Genomic DNA, 14,662 nt, shown 5'->3' with positions numbered 1-14,662 from the left:
GAGGTGGTAGAGCTCTCCCGATCAGAATTGGACTCAGGGATCCTAAGGCAATCCATGGAATTTATTTTGTGGATATAAAAAAGGCATCAGGCACACCCTTCTCTCCTAGGTTAGGTTACCAGAAAACCTTCAGTTGTGCCTTCGAGGCATCTAATTCTCGTGTATACATGTGTGTGACATGATGGCTGAAGCAAATTTACAAAAAAATAATAATAATTCATAAACCTTGCCAATCTCAGAAAACAAAGTCTTTTGGAGTCCTCTGTGGGATCTGGCTCTCCACCTCTCTAATTGCTGATCTGTGCAGACGTGTCAATTGCTTCATCTTCTTGTCTTGGTTCTTTGCTGTACTAATTACTGATCTGGTGCTCCGTAGTGTTTCATGTTCCACCGCTTCTATGCATTGCAGCAGCAGACTACATGTCCCACGGCTCCCTCCGGAACAACTCTTGAGGCTTTCCCTAGCATCACTTGATGACAAAAGACGATTCCATTGTACGAAACAAAGGCTTTATTGGCATGGATGCGGAGCAACAGAAATTCACCGTGTCCATGCGAGCTCTTAGTTGGTGCGCCACCATTTAAAATCTCCAAATACGCGCATATAGTATCAAGGGCTTGTGTGCACACTTTTTTGGCAGGCCATGCAGGCATACGAAGGGCACACAGATGCACGTTTTTTGTTCCACCTAAATGCATGCATGCATATAGCAAGCTGTGCGCACTTTTCCTTGAACTGAGGATCTCATGTCCCTTTATGCATCGTCGCATGTACTCTTTTTTTTTTCTTCTAACTGAGCATTGATGTCCTTTTTTTACATATAAGAGCAGCCGCGTCTTTTTCCTAGATGCATCCCACGTCCTAACTTTGGCTACATGTAGCAAAACGTTTTCTTTCCATATAATTATAGTGGCAGTGGTGGGTAATTTTTTGACTTACAATGATATCTAATTGTTATGAAAACTTGATCTATTAAATTGATAGACGGATGTTTCTAATTTTTGTGGTAATTTCTAGCCTATTTCTCTTTTTCTGATTAACCCATCAAGTACTTTTTCTCCACTACTACTATTAAACAATCAAACAAGAACTTTCTTATGTGCACCCAATAATTAGTACCACAAAATATACGAACCAATCAACACCACACAATTAGTCCCACAAGTCGTAATCTAACAGCCATCATTAATCTAATACCTCTATGGTGTGCACTTAGCATACATGACTGACCGCACTCCACCACCGGAGGAATATTCCAAGTACCAGCCCACGTCCCCTACAATCACGCAATTGTGATCACAAACTAATAGGGAAACTCAACTAAATTAGCTCCCCTCTCCCTTGATCACGGTGCCTCCCACCAACCCCGTCTCCTGCCTGCACATCATAATGTTGAACATGATTGGTGGGAGCCCACGTCCCCTCACATCATAATGCTATAAGCCGTTCGTTTTATATATATAATTAATTGTTTACTATGTGGAACATGGTTCGTGTTTTGGCTACTGCAATTTTGTAGCTAACTGAATCATGCACCCTGTCTCCTTGGCTTTCAGAATTTACGAACTTGACTTGAGTTGTCGCAGAACACCTGCGATATGGGATTTAGCTTATAGAATTACAAAGGTGCCAATGGTATTAATGTAAGAGCACATGACAGAATGAGCAAATTAATCATAATTAGTTTCACCTCGGGCCTATGGCCAGTACACATGCACATACATATACACTCATAGGCATGTGCCAAATTATAGAGTGCTACTCTGAAACTACAAAGTGCACTAAGATACCAACAGATACATACATACCTGATGCGTGCTCAAGGACATGCCAACACCCCAGGCAGATACATAAATCTGAAGATACATGAATAAGAAGCAAGATAACAGTCGGTCATTACATAATCAGAAATAGATATTACTTTTACATTACCAGATTTATGATGTAGTGGACAAAGAAAATCCATGAAAAAAAACAGCCCCAGCTAAAAAATATCATAAGAACACTAAATCAAGTCCTCTTGAGAAATTAGTTCTCTAGCTATCAAAGCAACAGGTCTATGAAATCAAAGCATTACCCCTGCCAAGATCATCATCAGCATCACCATGGACGTTAAATAGCAGGGCCAACAACTTAATGTGGTCCAGTAAGGGGATCTGCCATTCAAAATTGTTATTAATGTCAAATTAGAACTCCGTTGAAACACAATATCAAGAGAAAGGACAGTGTAGTATGTTTGCATCTGATGGTGGTGTTCATGATTAATTTCCACAGCTTCCATGCTTCTCAAAATTTAATGGCATGAATATTCACATGAAGGCGAAGGTATGACATATCCCAATAGTGCGGGGGCGTGCACCCCATTTCAGGATATAAGCAACAACCAAACATTGGGTAACTATCATCAATCGGTTCCTACTTTGCGCTACTGTTTTGCTGTTGCTTATGTGCAAAATTTAATGGCATGTATTTATACATACCTTGAAGAATTGAAGAGGCAGAGGAAAAAAGAGTATTATGCACGCAATAAAGATGATATTCTTAAAAGACGTCGTGAAGCCCATGAGAAGAAACAGGCTTCAACATCACTGCTTAATGACGAGAAAAATGTACCACATACACCCCTGGCCATGTCCCAAGGTAAAAGTGCCCTTGTACTGCATGCTTATTTATTATTCAGATAACTGATGAGATGCCATGTACCAAGGTAAAAATGCCCTTGTACTGGATGCTTATGTATTATTCAGATAACTGGTGAGATGCTAAACTAACTAGAATGTATCATAGATGTAGACCCTAAGGATCTGAAGAGGCAAATGGAGAGGGAAAGGTCATTAATGGTTTTTTATGTGGAAAATGGTTAGTGTTTTTGGCTACTGCACTTTTGTAACTGACTGAATCATGCACTCTATCTCCTTGGTCTGGTGTCAAAAAAGTTGGCTTCCAGAATTTACGAAGGTGACTTGAGTTGTCGCAGAACACCTGAAATATTGAATTTAGCTTAGCAAATTACAAAGGTGCCAAAGGTATTAATGTAATAACACATCAGAGAATGACCAAATTAATCATAATTAGTTTAAGCTCCAGGATGTTACAATGAATTGTACAAATCTGTATAAACCCACTTTTTGCACACATGATGATTGAGAATCTGCATAATTATTTAAAACTGAAAACATCTGAAGTACACCTGATCCATTCTAAACACTAAAGAAGTTGCACTTCCTACTTTCAAAGGGTAAAATGGTGCATTTGAATGTCTGTTTGTTGGAACTACGCAGTTTGATTTAGTAAACAAATATGCCTATCACATGAAGGAATGTTCCATACAATTCCATGGATTTCATAGAACAATAGAAATACTGTGCAATGCAACTCAGAATCAAAACATACTCTTCGATTTATACTTGTTGCTCCCATCCCCTTTCAGCACCTCCTTTTCCTCCCTCGGGAAATCTGAACCATTAAGGGCCTTATCATCAACATAGCCACCAATTAAACGGATGATTTCTCATATAACAGTCTTGAAAGAGAACATTGTAACACAAAACTCACTTTCTAAACATTAAACCAGACACTCATTCATGGTAACCACCATGACGAGCTTAATAGTATTACAAAAAGAATTGCCAGTTTTGCACTTCTTGTTCCATTTTAGCTCTTGAGAAACACATGACACTGAATTCATCTTCAATAATAATTCTCCAACTTCCTTTCTTTCATGAAGATAATCTATCATCTTTTGAAAAGATATTGTATCATGCTGACTCTTGGATCCACTCACAGCCAGAAGGTGCAGCAATCTAGAGCAGAATAATAGTCAGTTAAATCAGCTTTTATAATAAAGCTCTATAACCCCGCAAAAAAAAGCCCTATAACAGAACAATTATACACAGTCTTGGGAATATTCATGGTGATTTCTCAATGAGGGGATGCACCTGGCGAAGAACCAAATTGACGGGGTGGAGCAGGTGGCAGGGTTGCAGAGAGGGACTTACCTGGACCCGGACGACCGCACGGGAGAGGGTGGAGAGGCTCAAGGCGGCAACAGAGAGGGTATCAGGAGGAGGGAGGGGCCCGGCATCGCCGGCGAGCATGCCGACCTCGAGCGCCTTCTCGAACACTTCGGCCAACGGATTCGGAGAAGGTGCGGGGTAGAGCAGGCGCGTGCGAGTGCCACACCTTCGCGTCCACCTTCGCCGGCGCCTAGCGCTGGCGCGAGCATGCCGAGCTCGAGGGCCTCCTCGGCCACTTCCTCGAGCGATTCCACATCAAGGGGAGGAAGAGCAGCGGCTGCGAAGGGGAGCCGCAGCCTGACCAGGAAGCACCGACGGTGGTGACGAAGGTGAGCGGCGGCCTAACCAGGGAGCGCCGGCGTTGGTGACGAAGAGGGCCGGCTGTGGAGTGAGGGGTGTGGCCACCATGGGAGAATGGGGAACGGGGAGAGAAATGTAAGGGACTGAGGTGGCGGTGGGGAGGATAACTAATGTTTTTTTAAATAAAATTAGGAACTTACCAGAGAGAGATTGTGACTGTGCGCCTTGTCCAAATCAAAAAAATATCTTCTAAAAAGACCCATTCTTTTTTATCCGATTCCCCTGCATGCCTGCCATCCTTTTTATCTTCTACGTAAAAATCATCAGCGTTGGTTACTGTCATTTTTGTTTGATGATTTTAAAATTTGTTATATGAATCTCCATAAAAGTTGATAAATTTTTTGTTGAATATATTTAAGTTAGGTCATCGTGTAGTCTATGGATGTTAAATTTTACAGCGTACTTCACGTGAGATATTTTTTCTGACACTCCTACACATGTATTTTTCGCCACGTATCATTATACTTATTCTATGTTGTACCACTAGGTTACTACTTTATTGGCTCATACGACAGATTGTAGACCAAAACTAGCTGTCACTTTAGTGCACTTGAATTATGATAATTTAAGAAATTGAGACATGAAAAATGATGCAAACAACCCAGGTCCCACGAATTGTATGCTACATGTGCGATCATATTGTTTCGTATAAGACACATTTAAATGGTTCGGTAAAAATAACTTGCTAACAGAGAAACTATATTCAAAATAAATGTTTTTATAAGAGTCAGATTATGAGACGTGCGTTGCACGTGCATGCTTACTAGTATATTTAAATAGATGAGGAAAGGACGGTGTAATAGTATAGATTAGAATCAGATCACCTTTTGCAAAATAAATTTTGAACGTTTTTCCACGAAGGGCCGTGAGCCTTCGATTTGCCACATCTTTTTATTTGTAGAATTAAACAAATCTACATCCTAATTATATGTGCTGATCGATCTACACCGTAATAATTTGTTACCACGAGATTAAAGGTTCTTAATTTCTGATTGACATGGGAATTTTGAGGGAGTCCATAATTAGTATAGGTATAGATAGATATATATATATATAGATAGACAGATTTTATTATCCACATAATTAAAGAAATCTACATCCTAATTATATGGGCTGATCGATCTACACCGTAATAAATTGATCCCATGAGATTAATGGCTCTTAATTTCTGATTAACGTGGGAATTTTCAGGGCGTCCATAATTATCATAGATATATAGAGAGAGATAGATAGATAGATACTATGCATAGGTTTTGGAGGTGCCCGCATGCAATTGAGTTTTGGAGGTGCCTGCGTGAGGCTGTCGCTGCCCCGCTGCCATGCCTTTCGGTGCAAGTTCATGACCCTGCGGCCTTACGTGCATGGCTCATGGATTGGCTTAGCTACACAGGGTCTGAAGAAAAGGAAATTGTGATTAGGAGTTGGTACGAGCTATGGACTATGAGGAATGAAGCAAAGGAAACATGCAGAATGAAAGACCGGAAAGGTGTGACTACTCCCGGGTGTACTCACACCCATTATCTCAATCATCCAATTTTTCCCTTCCGCAGAATGAAAGACCCAGGAAGTATATGTGAACGAGTGCTTCAGCTTACTGCTGAATGGAAGTCTATGCGTGAGAAAATACCTCAACAGAGAGAAAGAAACGCATTGGAGCGATGGAAAAAGCCAGCTGAAGGATGGATAAAAGCTAATGCTGATGGTGTTATGGCAAAGCACCAAGAATCAGGAGGGGGAGTTGCCGTCCTTAGGAACCACCATAGCAAGTTCATTGCGGGAGCATGCCATTTTTTCCCTTCCGCTCACGATGCCGAGGTGGCGGAGCTGATGGCGTGTCAACGGGCCCTTGTTCTAACCAAAGGAATTAACGCCCGGACGGACTCCCAATTGGTGGTAACCAAGATCAGAAACAAGCAACGGGATTTCTTTGCAAATGGGCAACTAGTTGACGAGGCTAAAGAGTTACTTCACTCTTTTCTTGAGTTTAGGGTTGCTTGGGTGCGACTATCGGCTAATAAACACTACTAGGAAAAGGGTTATAGATGGGATGGACACTAATGGCGCACTGTACATGTGGTGCGCCATTACTAAATACTAATGGCGCGCCATGTGTTGATGCGCCATTAATGTGCAAATACTAATGGCGCACCACATCCCATGGTGCGCCATTAGTAATTTTTTTTATAATTTTTTCAAAACTACTAATAGCGCACCATGGGAGTAGTGCGCCATTACTAGTTGACATAGTAATGGCCCACCACACCCACCATGCGCCATTAGTAGTTTTGAAAAAAAAAATTAAAAAAATTGTTAGTAATGGCGCACATGTGGACAGTGCGCCATTACTAGTTTTAACTAGTAATGGCGCACTGCCCATAGGTGCGCCATTACTAACAATTTAACTAGTAATTCTCCGCAGAATTAAAGAAATCTACATCCTAATTATATCGGCTGATCGATCTACACCGTATGAATTTTCAGGGAGTACATAATTAGTATAGGTATAGATAGATAGATAGATAGATAGATAGATAAGACAAGATAAGATATAAGATATAAGATATAAGATGGAAGATGCTTCAACACCCACTTACACCATATTGCAACAATCCTTCTGACATAATGAATATCTTATGGAGATGTCTATCTTCATCATCATGTATATCTGGTGGAGATATCTATCTTCATCATCATGTATATCTTGTGGAAATATATTATGTAAGTGGAACTAATGGTAGATGCATATCTTCTAATTTCTTTTATTGATAAAAGTCATGAGACAATGCTACAATATCTTAAAGATATTCTACACATCACTTCAGCAAACCTGCTTAATCCAAGCTTCCATAAATAGAGTCCCTCTGGAAGAACACTTCTGGCTTTTCGCAAGCAGAGCAAAATGATGGCCGGGAAAATGACAATTCTAGTGATCATGTTTCTGGTCCTATTAACCATTGAAGGTACAATGAATCATACGTTAACCTACATATGCCATACTTATGTATATATAGAAAGACTATACCAAAACCTTCTTATATTTAGTTATAGGTGTAGTACTTCTATATTCATAGCAGTACTTGGTATTTGTTTATTTTCTCAAATTCGTCATTGTGAACTTATGATAATAATAGGCTTGGTATACGGTTCTTGTGTTCAACTTATACCAAAGGAAAAACTGATCCACACTTATCTGATTTTCCTTTTATTTCACAGTTTTGCCTTGTCCCTTTACCTCTTGATGCTAATTCAGGACTTGATTTCACAAACAGAACCCAGTAGTGGAGAGCAACTAGGCCGCCAAAAGTTTATTGGTGGTGGTGCTTCACCTTTATCTCCCGGACGAGGTGGGAAGGCTTTGGCTCCATCTACAGGAACAGATAGAGGCGATGATAATTTGGCTCCAGTGCTACCACTCAGACATGATTGCAAGGAAACAAAGGCATATGGCCCGCCATGTCGTGACGTTCATCCAGTAATCGTCTGTGAACTCTATTGCACCGGGTTACACTTTAATGGTGGCCGTTGTCGTGGCCCTAGCCCTAATGATTTTTGTTATTGCTCTTCGTGTTGAGGGCATTGCCCTGCGAAAAAGAAAATAAATAAAGTTTACCTGCACATGTTTAGTTTGTATGATTTGTTTTTGGACTTTCTAATCCAGTTAAAGTTGCTCAAAAGATAAAATCTGGGCCAGGACCTATGTGTTGTTATAGCTAAGTTAGTCATGTATTATGAGGTGATATATGCAGATTATCCACAACTCCACATCTATATCTATATCTATATCTATATCTATACCTATTGAACATATAAACCCTGAAGAACTCCTAGGCACAACGAAGCCAGCCACGTCGCCTTTAAATCGCTTCGTGCCACCACTTGTAAATTTTGTGCCCCGCCAAGGGCATTTTAGTCTTTTTATGTGTAGGGGTATAAATAGAAAATGCTGCCATGGAGAAACCCTCGCCGCTGCCAGTCGCCTCCCCCTTAGCCGCCTCCTCTCCCCCACGCCGCCCTTCCTCTTCCCGCTCGTCTCCTCCTCTCCTCTTCCCTCGACCCCGTCCCTGCTTCCCTCTCCGACCAGGGCCAGAGCCTCGCCGGCCGCTCCCCCCAGCCAATGTCCCTCTCCAGATGCATCCTCCCCGAGATCCAGGTACGGAGAGAGTCATGGTGGCAGGGGCAGATGCGTGAGGAGGAGGAGGCCGTGGTCATGGTGGCGCGACGAAGGTCGTGCCTTGCCCCCCGCCGGCTCTCTCGCGTCCCTCTTTTCCCTGCCCCTCCCCGGCGTCCTTGCCTTTGCCATGGACTCCACCATCCCTCTCCATCTTCGGGGGTCGCTGCACGCCATGATTCCAGATTGGTCGCAGGTCGAGAAGGAGCGGTTGCTGCAGTGAGGGCAGCAGGGTCCCCACCCCGGTGGTTGCGTGCAGAGGGGGAGAGGTCAAGGACGGTTGCCAGTTCATGGAGGAGAGATGCAACACAGCGGTGAGCTCTTTCTTCCTCCTTTCCTCATCTTCCCATGGTGAACTGGGCTCATACTTCCTTTTTTTCTTCTAATTATGCACATAGTGTTTGGGTTGCACTTGATTCCTACACTGAGTTTCAGTGGTGGCATGGTGTCCATCTCCAGGCCGGTTGCAACCTTCTGCCCCCATCATTCCCTGTATTTTTTTCATAATTTACACACTAAGTTGTAGATTGTTTTTATTTTCTATCAACTGGATGCAGGTTTAGTTTACCTTTTAGACTTTGTTTTAGATTAGCCTTTCCTGTATATACGTTCTTTGATGGATCAGCTGCGTTCGATTGTAGGTAATGTATATACGTTCTTTGATGGATTAGCCGCCTTAGATTGTAGGTGCTGCTGAGCACAAAGTTGTATTTGGATATGATATTAGATTTACCATCATTTTTTTTTGCTAATTTTAATCTGATGCAAAAGATTTCAGTATATTTAAAATTTGGTTTCATATAGAAGCCCATCATTGGAATCAGTATACGTCTGCTGATAAATCCCTTTTCTATGATCATGCCTTTTAGGAATTGATATTCCAATCAATCTGTTGATGCGGTGTTTGTTGGAGGCGAAGGGTAGCGACGGGTTCATTCTGAGGTCGTCTTCCTCGAGGTACATTCATGCGTTACTTCAGTTCACCTTACAAGAAATGCTTAGCCCGCAGATCTGCTCTCTCATCTGAGTATGTATGCCTTGTATCTTGCAGTTCTTCCTAAGGGAGTATTATTGCAGATCCCAGAAGAAGACTATCTTCTGCTTATTTCCACCACCATAATACTTTCTTCATGCAATTGAGGCCGATGACACGGGGAAGGAGCTACAGGGGAGGGGGAGGAGGCCGATGTCAGGGGGAAGGAGCAGGCCGGTGAGAAGGGCAAGCGGAGTAATCTGCTCTAATTATCAGTTTCTTTGCTCATAATTTGGTGCACATTTGCTTGCAGTGTCTTATTTTGTCCATTTTTCTTGCATGAATTGTGATGTCAAGAGATTTAGAATACAACTGTTGATAGCCTCTCTGCTCTATATTTTGAAATGTATAATCCTTGGGTGATGTTTAGGTCTAGATGTTGGTATTTTCATCCATAAAAAACCATGAAGTTGTATGTGCATTTCCTGCTATGCATCTCTGCAGATATTTGATTGATGCACCTTTTTCTGTATGCCCAGTTTTGCGCCCCGTGTGTTGTTCAGGTGTTGAGGGCCATTTTCCTTATGTAGGCTCGGATGCATGGTGCGAGGCAGTAATAGCGGCAGTGGATCGAGAGAAGTGGAGAAGAGGGTTCCTCCAAGCTCCATCCATGAATGACGCCGGTCCAATGCTCAGGTAAATTTTTGCTCTTCCTTCATTTCTTCATCTTCAGTTGAAGAATCATCCCTCTACTGTCTTCTCGAAGGGTGGCATGCGGCAATGTCTGGGACCAGCGAGGAAGATGACCGGTGTACATCCTTTGGTATAAAGTTGAAGTAAGCTCTAAGCACCACTAAGCCTACCTTGCACTTGCTACATCTGTTTTTTTTGTTAGTTACATACTTCCCTACTTCTCTTGAGTTATGAGGGTGATCTTATATGTGTTGCACTGGTCAGGACATGGTGAGTCTTGTGGCGCGAAGCCAACAACACGCAGCGGCAAGTCGAGCACACTGGCCTGAGCCGCAATACACCAACACCATCAGGTTCGCTTCCTTCCTTGCTTGATTTACAAGTGTGAGCCAAATAATTATATCCATAGTGGAATGAGTTTCTTTTCTGACATAATATACTTTGATCAGTGTCTTGAAACTTCAGATTGGAGATTTCTAGCTAGAGAAAGAGAATAAAATTCTTATACTAATATCACTGTTACAAGCTCAACACAGTAGGAAGAATTGCAAGGATTTGGATGAAAATTTTGAATACTTTTCAGATTGAACGGGTCATATACTAAAGCAAACAATGTAATGTTTTGTAGGAGTTCGAATTATTCCGTACCTCAAGGTGAACCAATCTATCCCCGGAGAGCATATTTTTCTTAATTCTATAATAGAGGATGTCATGTTTTCCATTTTTGCTTTAATGTGGGCTGGTTAGGCTGTTTTGGTTTTAATGCCTGGCCATAGAGAGAGGAACAACGGACATTGAGGATTGCGGTGGCTGATTTTTTAATTTGTGTTTGCCTCAAGGACTCTCATTTATCTTAACTTCCATTTACTCAAGACAATTACAACATTGGTAGAGAAACTTCTATTTTGTTCTGTTCTTTGTTATATGATACGGCCCAACAGAACTGAAGCAACTACTTTATTCATGAAAATGGTTGGTTTAAATCTCGAAAGCTCATACCGAGATGGCTTTTTTCACAGCTTCATGACGAAGTAAAATAAAAGCTTATGACAAAAGAAACATGCTTTGATAGGCGTCCTTGTCGACCTCGCAGTCTCCAACCGATCCTTAGGTATTGCAGCTCCTTCCAATCCAGTTCACTCCTTTTTGACAATTCCCTTACATGAGCCTTGGAGATATGCACTGAATCGGCTAACGTTTGCTCTGGGAATTTCCTTTTGTAGAGAGGATGTCTTGCCGAATGTAGTTTTTAGTTCTTGATCTTTTTTATACAAGATATCTAAATACTGTAATGACTCTTGCTGGGAAGAAGGTTGTCATATAAGGGGAAAACTTTAGAAGTTACGCGACGTAATTTAAATCATGTGCAACTTGTTTGCTTCCTTGTTGTTTTATTGCATTCGAGATCTTTACTATTTTCACTGTCGAAAATGTAGAGCAGATCTTTAGTATCTTGAATTATCAGTTAAATTTGTTAGTTGTGAGATGCATATGATTCTGCCTTCATTCACAACCATTCATGTGGATTATTCGGTTTGGTTGGTCGTTGTTGGTACTTTCATGCCATCTGATTATGTGCTAGAGTGCTTCCGAACTGTGTGTGGGGCCGGGTGTTGTCGGCTAGACCTGGGCGCCCTCGCGAGCGACTTGCTATCTAACCCATCCATAGGTTTTCCCTCTCTTTGATTTTCCTGTCCAAGTCCATGATTTGGTTTATCTTGGTTGGCGTGCTTTTTTATGTTACCTTGGTGGTCGATGCAATGAGAGGGCAAATGCAAGGCAAGATGACATTATATAGGTTGTCCTGTGAGTTAGAATATCCATGTGCTACTTATTGTGGTGCGGCATTAAGCATGTTGATTGATTCTGAAGCATGAGTAAACTGTAGTAAGCTGTGTGTACAGATTCCTGATTATTCTGTATGACCCTCTATTTTTTTCCTTTATGATCCTCTTTATTGTGGTGCGACACCAAGCTTGGGTTATTTACTTGCTTCCACTGTGATTTCTAGGGAGGGCACTTTATTGATTTCTCAAACCTTGGATCTAGACATGTAAATAGTTAAATGATTATTTTGCTTTTCGATTAAATATGATACTAACTAAACCTGTCTATCTTATACAAGCTGCAATCTGTTCTGAAAATTTTGTTTATAAGGTACCATCAGCTATGACCCTAATGGACCCCGAATAAAAAGGAGAAAACATTTGACACTTATCATGGCCAACCATGAAACCGTGTTTCAGAAACTGCATCATAGCACATATTTCAACAATCGTTTCCTGGTTTGTAATATGTACTAGCCTTCTGAAAAAGACTGAGGCTGCACTTGTTCCTGCCAGGTACTTGTAACAAATATTTACTAACTTTTGTTCTTTCGATCATATAATAAAAGTTTCATGTCTCTTAATAAATTTCAGGTTGTCATGTTACAAAAAGGCCTATCTACAAATAGGTGGACAAGATAAAACATTAAAAATAGACTAGAGCACTTTCCATCTCCATTGATAAGAAATAGGTGAAAAGAAATTAAACTTACTCTTTTCCTTCCTTGTGTAAACGTCTTGTGCTGCTATGTAGAAGAGGTATAATCTTTTTATATGGTGAATCATGAAGAAACTGATAGCATAGTGCTATCATCTATGGTATTGGTGAATACTAGTCATAGTGGTTTAGGATAGTTTTTCATGTGTTGGCTAATTGGTTATTGGTTGTAATTGTCAGTTTCTCTTCACATATGAATCATGCATACTTGCTGGTGGGTGATCCAAAAATGATCTCAACCAATAAAACTTTTAGCAAGTATGTAAGAATTGGAGTTATGGATATGGATAGCAGACTACTTTTGATGGTACTCAGTTTCTTGAATCCTGTACATTTCGCAAAAATAATATATTGCTTTCGATGTTTTGGATTTTACCATGTGAGTGCCTCTGAAGAGATTGTTTAATTGCTTTCTTATGCTTCCACCTATTTTCTTCCAGAACGATGATGTGCTTTCTGCTAGAATTGTACACTATGGTATTGACAAGCATGAATTATTTGCTTTCCTCACATATAGTCGTAAGACTTATCAACTTGATCATAGTTTTCTCTTTTTATTTGTTAGTGGCATGATTGAAGGGCGAGACTACCAGCTGGTGAAGGAGAGGATGTATTCGGCGTGTCCTGAAGAGGTAGTCCACGAACCGGCAATGGAGGAAATAAGGTAGAGATGGCAATAGCAGCAAGTACGTCAAGTGCTAGGGATGTGGATATGGTGTGGCATAAATAGGTAGTCCACAAACCTCTGCTAGGTGCTCCTCTCTCACTTCTTGCATCCTCTGGGGATATTCCTTCATTATTTGGTTACCTATCAATGCTCGGTCCTATTTCCCACCTTGTGCTTTGACTTCTTGCATTTTTTCCGTCTAAGTTATTAGGCTACTACTGCCTGGTTTGCCCATGATGAACCACTAATTATGATGCACTGCTGGCTGGTCTGCCTTTTTTATGCTTTTTTAGTGACAACATTCAGACTTAATGTTTATTACTTCATTCCAGAGTTTTAAATTAAGACATCGCTTTCAATTTATATGGTCTTCTGAAGTTTCACCTTCCCTTTGTCATATTGGTTTGATCAAATCAATGGGAAGCCGGCATTACTTTGATGTACTGGCTTACAGTCTTATTAAGTACTCCCACTTTAAACTAATACAAGAGCTTTTAGATCACCGCTTACTTTTTACATCACTAAAATAGTGATCTAAAAGGTCTTACATCTTAGCGCATATTTAACTACTTTATTTGCTGTAGTATTGTGGATGTACCGCAGAATAAAGCAGTCCTCCATTTTTCTTCTCTGCAGGCTGATGTTCTTGCTCAGTATAAGCCAACAATGGAGAAACTGATCAAACTATCTTTCATGATCAGTTACACACCAAGCCTATATTTTTGCTGCTTCTACATGTTGCTGTGATGGTCATTCGGCCCATTTTCTTGAACCTGCACTACAACGAGAGATCTGGGCTGCTTCTTTGTGGCTTCCAAACTTGAAATGTTTGTTTGGAAGTTAGTTTAGTTTTTTGTTGTGGATTCACAGCTTCTCACATGTACCATCCTCTTATACCTTTCGATTTCCAAAGAAACTAAAAGAAGATATGGTGGTATGGTCTCAATAGTACAACTTAAAGCCTTCCATCCTTTATATTTTCTTTGAAATTTGCTCTTGAAGAATCATTTATCTATGTTAGATCCGGTGAGAAAAGGCGTCTTCCAAGCAGAGGATGCGGGAGTGTTGGCCACATTTGATTTTCGACTTGAGTGTCTAAATATTCTCACAATACTTGGCTCCCTCTCGGCCTTTGCGCCATTGGCGCAACGAGTCATCTAGTAATAATAAAGGACGGAAGCTTTCATAGTTCTCCACAAATCATCCCTTTATATCCATTGATTTTGTGTTAACCATAAAG

At 40.9% G+C, this 14,662-nt stretch overlaps 2 long non-coding RNA genes across 2 annotated transcripts; both read left to right on the top strand.

The window, feature by feature from the left end:
* The first annotated feature begins 7,214 nt into the window (after window positions 1-7,214).
* On the top strand, window positions 7,215-8,007 carry LOC123066771 (uncharacterized). The gene is made up of 2 exons (XR_006431434.1): window positions 7,215-7,337; window positions 7,647-8,007. It is a non-coding gene; the product is annotated as an uncharacterized lncRNA (long non-coding RNA).
* Window positions 8,008-10,277: 2,270 nt separating this feature from the next.
* Window positions 10,278-14,349, top strand: LOC123066770 (uncharacterized). Its single transcript, XR_006431433.1, has 7 exons — window positions 10,278-10,354; window positions 10,476-10,564; window positions 11,231-11,322; window positions 12,369-12,553; window positions 12,632-12,729; window positions 13,321-13,485; window positions 14,059-14,349. It is a non-coding gene; the product is annotated as an uncharacterized lncRNA (long non-coding RNA).
* The last annotated feature ends 313 nt before the right edge of the window (window positions 14,350-14,662 follow it).

This window comes from Triticum aestivum, chromosome 3B (genome assembly GCF_018294505.1).
Source record: "Triticum aestivum cultivar Chinese Spring chromosome 3B, IWGSC CS RefSeq v2.1, whole genome shotgun sequence".
NCBI classification, from domain to species: domain Eukaryota; kingdom Viridiplantae; phylum Streptophyta; class Magnoliopsida; order Poales; family Poaceae; genus Triticum; species Triticum aestivum.
Note: the sequence above shows the minus strand (reverse complement) of the source record. Positions and strands in the feature narration are given on the sequence as shown.